The sequence below is a fragment of the Chinchilla lanigera genome, unplaced genomic scaffold (genome assembly GCF_000276665.1).
Source record: "Chinchilla lanigera isolate Chin_1 unplaced genomic scaffold, ChiLan1.0 scaffold00176, whole genome shotgun sequence".
NCBI classification, from domain to species: Eukaryota; Metazoa; Chordata; class Mammalia; order Rodentia; family Chinchillidae; genus Chinchilla; species Chinchilla lanigera.
Genome location: NW_004955577.1, coordinates 1,368,034 through 1,376,343, shown reverse-complemented (window position 1 = coordinate 1,376,343; position 8,310 = coordinate 1,368,034).

Here is an 8,310-nt window from a genome sequence, read left to right as displayed (position 1 = left end):
AAAAACCAAGATAAATGGTCTGTAAATTTTGATGCAAACCCTCACCCTTGCTCCACCTCTTGTCCTGCCCAACCTGTTCCAGATTGATTATGCCTGAATTTCCTGAAAGTTCCCTGAGGTCTGTCCATCCCAATCATAATTGAGAAAATAAAGAATTAGAAAAGGAAGACAAAAAATCTACTTCTTTAGCAAGCAGCCCTTGGGTTCTACTACTTCATTTGTGCCATTTTTTTTTTCCAAAAGTGGGCAAATGTGGACATGACTGAATGCAATGACATTGCAGCAAGATCCTAGCTCCAGACAAATAAAACCATGGGACAACAAAACAGATGGAACCATACTCACTAACATGCACAAAGCACCAACCTTGACTCTTCATCAACTGAAGGTCATAGCTGCCTCACGCAACTGAGCAGAGAAATTGTTCTGCACATAGCAGTCCAGGCCCACAGCAGAGAGCTACGAGACTGTCACAAAAGGGTCTGGAGCAGGGGAGGTTGGGGGAAGAGGTAGGTGAACCCAAGTGCCCTTTCCCAACATCCTGCCCCACAGGTATGCTCACCCTCATGGTCACTAGATACGCAGAAGTGTTAGTGACTGGGGAAATGAAAATCAAAACCATGAGATAGCACTTCACACCTACTAGGAGAGCTATGATTTTTTAATGGAAAATAACAAGTGTTGGCAAGCATGCGGAGAAATTGGAAGCCTTGTGCATTGCTGGTAGAAAGATAAAATGGTGCAGCTGCTATGGGAAACATCATGGCAGCACCTCAAAAGTTAAACATAGAATTACCATATGTCCCTGCATTTCTACGCCTGGGCATGATCCCCAAAGAATTAGAAATAGGCACGCACACAAACACTTGCATGCCAATGTGCACAGCCTCATTATTTGTAACAGCCAAAAGGTGGAAACAACTCAAGTCCAGCAACAAATGAATGAATATAAGCAAAATGTGGTGTCTACATCCATGGGTTGTTACTCAGCCATAAAAAGGGGAAACACGCTGATGCAAACTGTAGCATAAATGAGTGCTGAGAACATGAGGTTGAACAACATGAGCCAGTCACAAAGAGCCACATGTTGGATCATTTCACTTGTATGAAATTGTCAGAATAGGCAAATTCGTCACTGTTGATACTCTCAAATGTTTAAAGAACAATGAATGCTGCTACCTCCCGGTGTGGCCTTCTCCACAGCATGGGCTTTGCTCCATTAGGGCTGTCAGAAGGTCACTGGGGCTTCAGATCTATGGCTCCCCCATCTCTGAATGTACACCCAGATTTGAGGGTTTGTGCAATTAGTTTCAGCCCATCCAGTTAATGCCTATGTTGTTAACACACACACAGCTGATAAGTCACATTAACTGCATCCACAGAAATTGCCTTTTCCAGGTCATGTCACTGGAGTGACATCGCGTCATGTCCCACCTGAGCTGAGGAGGGGAGGTGGAGAAGAGCCAAGGCCGTGGCTGTGCTTGGCTCCCATTTGTCCTCCAAGCCACCTAACGCCCTTCGGAGCTGGTTTTATGCCTACATTCTGGCAATAAAGGGAGGAATAAACGTATTTTTTTCCTTTTTTTGAATTCTTATTAATCCACACACAAGAAATGTGTTCTATGAAGAAAATATATTTAGAATACCAGTTTTCCTATTTGGGGTGTGTGTGTGTGTGTGTGTGTGTGTGTGTGTGTGTGTGTGTGTGTGTGTGTGTGGTTTTCCCAAGATAAAATCGCTTTGGGTATTCAGAAGTCCAAAACAAAACACAGGGGAAGGAACCCTTCTCCACTGCTGGTGGGAGGGTAGATTGGTGAAACCACTATGGAAATCAGTGTGGAGATTCCTCAAGAAACTAGAATTAGATGTCCCACTTAACCTAGCTATTCCCCTTCTGGGTATTTTTCCGGAATAATTGAAAACATACCACAATGATAAATGTGCATCCATGTTTATAACAGCACAATTTGTCATAGCTAAATCTTGGAAACAACCCAAATGCCCATCAACAGAGGAATGGATAAAATGATATGGTATTTTTATACAATGGAGTATTACTCAGCTATAAAAATGATAAACTTGAGACTTTTATAGGCAAATGGATGAAACTACAGAGCATACTTATAAGTGAAATAAATCAGACCCGCATGTGCAAACACTGTATTGTCTCCCTAGTGTAAGAATCTGAAAGGGTAAATAAAACCCAAAAGGTACAATAGATGTCATGAAAGGGAAAGAACTTACTCAAAGGGAAGGAACAGCTGGGATGAGGGAAAGGAGAAAAAAAAGAAATAAAAGGAAAAAATTATATATACGGATAGCTGGGATAAATGTACTGCTGATGTCTAATGGTTTATTGAAAGGAGCAGTTAATGCTTAAATTTTTTCCTTGACCAATTTTGCATGCTTATATCTGGTAATCTGAACCACTAATTTGAAGACAACAATATATAATATAAGGACCATTGTTGAATTCCTACCATTTTGTTTCATGAAGCTCTGTACTGTTTCTAATGTTTTATTACTTTTTATTCTTTTTAATTGTTTGATCATTCTTGCATTTTTACATCTGATTATCTGAACTTCCTTGAAGATAACAATATGTAATACAACAATCATTGTTAATTCCTATCATTTTGTTTTGAAATCCTGTATCTTTCTATTGTTTTTGTGTTGTTTTGTTTTTGTCTTTGTGGTTATTGTTTGGTTATTTTTTATCCTCTTTAAAATAAAAAAATAACAAAACCAAAACAAAATACAACATAAATTAATGCTGATGGACTTTGAGTTATAATTTATTTCATAAAATGGTAAATCCCCCCCCACCTTAGGTCTGGTCTGTATTGTACAATTTGGTATAAAATTTACAAATTTATTATCCTTTTTAAAACTCATTGGAGATTTAACATGTATTGAATATTCTAGTTCTTTGAAATGAAAGTACAAGGAAAAGAAGTATAAAGAGAATTTGGAAGCACTTGGTTTTATTTTAATGTTGGAAAATAGAATAAAATTGAATCCATATATTAACCATGGCATGCATGTATTAGCTTCCTATGATTGCTATAGGAAATTTCAAGTATGACAGCTTGAAATGACACAGATTTATTCTCTCATAGTTCTGGAGGTCAGAAGTACCAAGTCGGTTTCAGTGGCTGAAATCAAGGTGTTGCTGTGGTTGTCTTCCCCCAGGAGGCTCCAGCAGAGAATTCAGTTCTTATCCCTTCCAGCTTCTAGTGTTGCTGGTTTTCCTTGGCTTGTAGCCACAGTACTCACTTCCTTCCTTCCTAGTCACAAGGCCTCCTCCTCTTCTTCCACAGTAAAATCTCCCTGAGCCTTCCTCTTAGAAAGACACCTGTGATTGCTTTGAAACCACAAGGAAAACCCATCATAATCTCCCATCTCAATACCCTTGACATAGTCACATCAGCAAAGCCCCCTTTCCCATATGAGGGGCACTTATAGAGTCCAGGAATGAGGGTCTGGATATTCCAGGGACTATTACTCAGCTGACCACAATATGTCTTCTCTGATCTCACTTGACAACCATGACAGATAACTTGTTTGTCATATGTGAGTGTTAGTATCTGCCCTGTTTGCCGATGTGGGGTTTTTACTGAGAAAAAGTTATAGTCAAGTAAAGGTAACATATTTCCTTTGCTTGAGAGAACAGAGTCTCTGTGCCACTGACCTCTCAGATCGACTGCTCTGGAATAATGCAGGGCCTGGCAGAACGGGTGCATTCCATGAGCACCAGGCCATGGCTGCACTTCCTCTCAGAGGAGCGGATTCCTCCATCAGAGCACTTCTGGTGGAGTACCTTGATGGCAAAAAGGTCATCTGTGAGTCACAAATGGAAATCAGGGAAGCATGATAAGCACGGAAGATAAATCTGTACCCAGAGTGTCTTTCCCCATGCGAATATCTACCCATGCCACTCTGAAAGTGATATAATACCATCATCTGCTGTGGGGGAGCCTGACCAGACCTCTGGGGAATAGTGCCATATCAGGCATTTCCTTGGCTTACAGATGGCATCTTCTCCCTGTCTTCACTTGGTCATCCCTCTGTGTGTGTCTGTATCCTGTTCTCCTCATCTTATAAGGACAGATTAGGGATCCACTCAAATGTCCTCATTTTACCACCTTAATCACCACTTGAAAGGCTTTATCTCCAGATATAGTCGTATCCTGAAGTACCAGGGGTTAGGGCTTCACCATAGGAACTTGGAAAGGGGCATAGCTCAGCTCGTAGCCTGAGGCAAACTGTCTTCTACATCTCTGCTGGGTTAGCCCAAGAAAAGTCAGGGATAGAAAAGCCCTTTGTTACATGGAGGATGATTCAGATGAAAAGGAAAGAAAATTCAATTTAGAAAGTCAGGTTTGAGTTACAACCTAATCCTAGGAGGTGCTCTGTGTTCTGGGGTCTGCAGTCTCATATCCAAACCTTGGCCTTAACTCCCAACTTTCTAACTCGTGTCCCCTATAAGACGACCCCTCAGGGCCTCTTTCCTTGTCTGGCAGCACCTCTGGTCTCCACATCTTCTGTACCACAGTAGGCTTCACAACACATCACTCAGCCACACTGCTCAATACCCCATTCAAGGGCCGGGGATGTAGCTCAGCAGCATAAGCGCTTGCCTGGCAAGCCTGACCTGAGGTCATGAGTTCAATTCCTGGCACTAAAAACAACAACAACAAAAGAAACAAAACAATACCCCACTCATTTCCCATTCATCAACTTCTCTTGAGGTGATCCCCAATTTCTGCCTGTGCTATACCTGCTTCAAGGTAAGGACCTGGGACCCACTGGATAAACTCCCACGAGACTGAAAATTTTGCTACCATATGTCCACTGTCACCACTTCTATTCAACATAGTTCTGGAAATATTAGCCAGAACAATTAGGTAAGAAAGAGATATAAAGGGAATAAAAGGAAAGGAAGACGTGAAATTATCATTATTTGCAGATGACATGATACTCTGCATGGAAGACCCCAAAAACTCCACCAGAACACTACTAGAATGAATCAACAAATTCAGTAGTATAGCTAGACACAAAGTCAACACTCAAAAATTCAGTAGTATAGCTAGACACAAAGTCAACACACAAAGTCAACAAACAACAAACACACTGAGAGAGAAATTAAGGAAACCATACTTTTCACAATAGCATCCAAAAAATTAAACTATTTAGGAATCAATCTAAAAAAAGAAGTAAAAGATCTATACAGTGAAAACTACAGTACTCTGAAAAAAGAGACTGAAGAGGATTTCAGAACATGAAGTGATATTCCTTGCTCAGGGATAGGAAGAACGAACATTGTGAAAATGGCCATACTCCCAAAATTGTTGTACAGATTCAATGCAATCCCAATGCAAATACCATTAGTATACCTCACAGATCTACAGAAAACATTCCTAAAATTCATCTGGAACCAGTAGAGACCCAGAATAGCAAAAGCAATCCTGGGCAACAAAGACAAGTCAGGTGGCATCACAATCCCTGACTTGAAATTATACTACAAAGCTACTATGATAAAATCAACACGGTACTGGCAAAAAAAACAGACCTGAGGCTCAATGGAACAGATTGGAAGATGCAGCCACAACCACAAACATACTCAGTCACCTTATCTTTGACAAAGGGGCCAAACAAGTTCACTGGAAGAAAGATATCCTCTTTAATAAATGGTGCTGAAAAACTGGCTCACCACAGGCCAAAGACTGAAACTAGACCCATGTCTATCACCATGCACCAAACTCGAGTCAAAATGGATCACAGATCTAAATATTAAAACAGAAACACTAAATCTACTGGAAAAGAAAACAGGTAAAAATCTTGAAGACATAGGGGTAGGCATAGAGTTCATGAACAAAAACCAAACTGCAAGGGAAATACTTCAAAGAATCAACAACTGGGATCTCATCTTACTGAAAAGTTTTTGTACATCTAAAGAAATCACCAGAAGTAAAATGAAAACCCACAAATTGGGAAAAAATTTTAGCCAACTGTCCCTCAGACAAAGAACTTCCATTTAGAACATATAAAGAATTAAAAAACATCAGCCCCCCCCCCAAAATTCAAAGACCCAGTACAAAAACGGGTATCTGAAGTGAACATACACTTCTCAGATAAAGAAATACAAATGGCAAATAAATACGTGAAAAAATGTTCAACATCATTAGTCATTCAAGAAATGCAAATTAAAACAACACTGAGATTCCAACTCATCCCAGAAAGAATGGCTATTATTAAGGAATCAACCAATAACAAATACTGGAGAGGCTGTGGAGAAAAAGGAACCCTTCTCCGCTGTTGATGGAAGTGTAGACTGGTGAAACCACTGTGGAAATCAGTTTGGAGATTCCTCAGTAAACTAGGACTAGAGATTCCATCCAACCCAGCTATTTCCCTTTTGGATATTTTCCCAGACAAACTAAAAACATCTTACCACAGGGATATATGTGCACCCATGTTTATAGCAGCGCAATTTGTAATAGTTAAATCATGGAAGCAACCCAAATGCCCATCAACTGAGGAATGGATAAAAAAGTTGTAGCATTTTTATATAATGGAATATTACTCAGCTCTAAAGAAAAATAAACTAGAGGCTTTTATAGGTAGATGGACACAACTAGAGACCATCCTTATAAGTGAAATAAATCAGACCCGCATGTGTAAACACCATATTGTCTCACTAGTGTAAGAACCTGAAAGAGTGAATAAAATCTAGGAAAACAATAGATATTGTGAAAGGAAAGGAAACTGCTCAAAAGGAAAGAACAACTGGGATGAGGGAAAGGAGAAAAGCAAAGAAAGAAAGAAAGAAAGAAAGAAAGAAAGAAAGAAAGAAAGAAAGAAAGAAAGAGAGAGAGAGAGAGAAAGAAAGAAAGAAAGAAAGAAAGAAAGAAAGAAAGAAAGAAAGAAAGAAAGAAAGAAAGAAAAAAGAAAAAAATATGTATATATGTATACACAGGATAGCTAAGATAGTTGCACTACTGATTTCTATTTCTTTATTGAAAAGAACAGTTAATGTTATTTGTTTGATCAGTCTTACATGCCTATATTTATTTATCTGAGTAACCAATTTGAAGATATCAACATATAATACAAACACCATTGTTAATTTCCTATCACCTTTTCCTGATTTCTGTATTGCTTGTATTGTTTTTGTGTTATTTTGTAAATGTATGTGTGTTTGTTGTGTTTTCATTCTTTTATAAAATAAAAAATAAAAAAAAATTTGCTACCACAAGCTCATGGTCAGCTTCAACCACTGGTCAGCTCCAACACTACATGGAAATCATCACTTCTCCCCCAGCACCACACCCAGCTGCCCCACCCATTCTCCCACCACTACCCCATGCACTCAGACAGCCGTCCATGCACCCATCCCTCCAGGCAGTCGTTACACATACATTCAGTAAAGGACTTCCTTGTTAGTTAGAAAACATCCATATAAAAAAGAGACAAATTTGGCCACTTCTCTGCGCTTACATCAGAGATTGCTAAACTTTTTCTATAAATGGTGAGATAGTAAATATTTTAGGCCTTGCGAGCCATGTGGTCTCTGCCACAAATATCAAATTCTGTCATAGTTGTACAAAAGCAGCCACTGACAATCCATGAGCCAATCAGTGTGGCTCTGTTCCAAAGGACACAGACATTTGAAACTTCTGTCATTTTCATGCACCATGAGTATTACATTTCATCAGACAGGCTTCCTTTCACACCAAACAACCACGTCACATGCACATCACGAATGCTACTCCCCTGCCCTTGCCCTCCTGAGCGCACTGGAAATCAAGAGCTGGCCTCGCCACGCACTTCAGTGGGAAGACTTCTCTTTTCAGTTTCCTGTTTAAAGAGAAACACGCTTGACCTGATTCTTGTGTGTCAACCTATTACTACTTAATTTGGAATCTTGAAATTAAGACTGCAGTTTTAAACATTTAACTATACGTGAATATGTTGCTTGGGGTGACAGTTTTATTTTTGCATGTGAGATATTGATGAAGAGATCTGTAATTGCCGCCAGCAGCTGAAAGAAGTCATGCTACTGGCAGTGCTGTCAAGGATTGCATCAGTTGAGACACAGTTGGCTCGCTTACCCGCTAAACATTATTCTCTTCAATCAGCAAATGTATTTCTATAAATGTAGAATTAGTACATAATAAAAATAAAGGGAAAGATTAGTAATTTCAGTAAAACAATCATCATTGTTATTTACTATCTCATCTGACCCCATAAGACCTTCCATAGAAATAATTTTAAATGAGCCTTGTTATTTTTCCAACTTTTTTTGAT